We start from the raw sequence: 1,509 nt of genomic DNA, 5'->3' as shown, positions 1-1,509 counted from the left end.
CGCATCTACGACATTTATTTGTCACGTCCTCACGTTGAGTTTCCGTTAATTTCTTGACCAGATTTTTAAAATTTTTTCCTTTTTACCTTACAAACCCGTACTGGCGTTGAATTTCCACCTTTACGACATTCATTTGCTACGTTTTCACGTGAGGATTCCGTGAATTTCATGACCATATTCTTTCATTTTATTTTACGAAATTTATTACCAAATCCATTACTGGCATTCAGTTCTCCGCCGCACTACGCACCAGTAGTAACTGTGTTTGCAATGATTTACAGTCATCTTGCCAAGTCTGCGTCGAGCATTTCCACATACCTCTGCCGACATTTGCTGTTTTGCAACTGCTTTCCACCCTATTATTCTCATGCTAGTCTACTAGCGTTTTACAGCTGAGGAGATGGCCAGTAACGCAGCACTGGAGGAGGCTAAGGCCTTCACAGAAGCCGGAAGAGCCCTGGGGCCATGACAAATCCATCCACTCTAGGGCTCCCTGCTCAGGGCCCCATATTTGTCGCACCTCCCAGAGGTCGCTATCCTGCCCACCAGGTCCGAGCTTTCGACGACACTGGTGCGCAAGTCTTCATCATCCGAGAGGATAAAATTCCTTATGGAGCTAAGGTTGATAGGCACCAGTTCATCACAATAGAGAGCCTCAGCCAGGTCAAGATGTTCCTACCTACTGTCCAGTTGAGAGTCACATGACCTCACCGTTCCAAGATATGTACCATGGCAGTAGCAACCTTACATACCAGGAGGTTATGATGTCCTGCTAGGACAAGATTTTAAGTCTCCTTCTAACTTTATACCGTATCAGGGCCCCACCATCACATAGCTCCAGACCCGTTCCACGGGCCTCCAAGGAATACCTCTGCACATACAGTGCCACTTGAAGGTGCCAGGCAGTGCCAGGCTCCATCTCTCATGGATGTTGAGCCACATTTGAATCCTTCCACTACGTCAGGAATGGCCTTAGTGCCAGTGCCAAGGCCAGACTCGAGTCTTCCTCCTGAAGCTCTAAGTCCCGGTCGCTCTCCCTCCGCGGGCTTGGCCCCACTACCCATGCTGGCAGTCAAGGAAGAGCCGATTTCAATAGGAATCCTCCAGGACACCCATGACCATAGTGGAAACTCCCCCAATGGTGCGGCCTTGCAGGCCGCCCCAGAGACGGTCCTAGGACCCCACGGGTAAGCCCATCCTGAATACCATTACCTCATCCAATCCCCCTCTATCAGCAGCTAACCGGTCCCATAGTAATGACTCTGCCGAATCCTATTTGGCCGAAGAACTCGGGGAACTGAGCCACGCAGCATTAGGCACGGGGACGAGTGCCAAGGCCCCAGTTGTCGCAGCAGCTGGAGCAGATGCCCCTTCGGAATCTTCAAAGGGCTTGGATCCCCCAAGGGGCCCCATGGCATCGTCAAACCGACCTCAGAGAGGTCGAAGGAAGGAGGGAAAAGGGCGTGGAGGTTTTCCAAAGCCTTACGAGAGCCAATAGCCTCTCTGCAC

This window comes from Macrobrachium nipponense, chromosome 11 (assembly GCF_015104395.2).
Source record: "Macrobrachium nipponense isolate FS-2020 chromosome 11, ASM1510439v2, whole genome shotgun sequence".
Classification (NCBI taxonomy): Eukaryota; Metazoa; Arthropoda; class Malacostraca; order Decapoda; family Palaemonidae; genus Macrobrachium; species Macrobrachium nipponense.
This window is presented reverse-complemented; position numbering follows the sequence as displayed.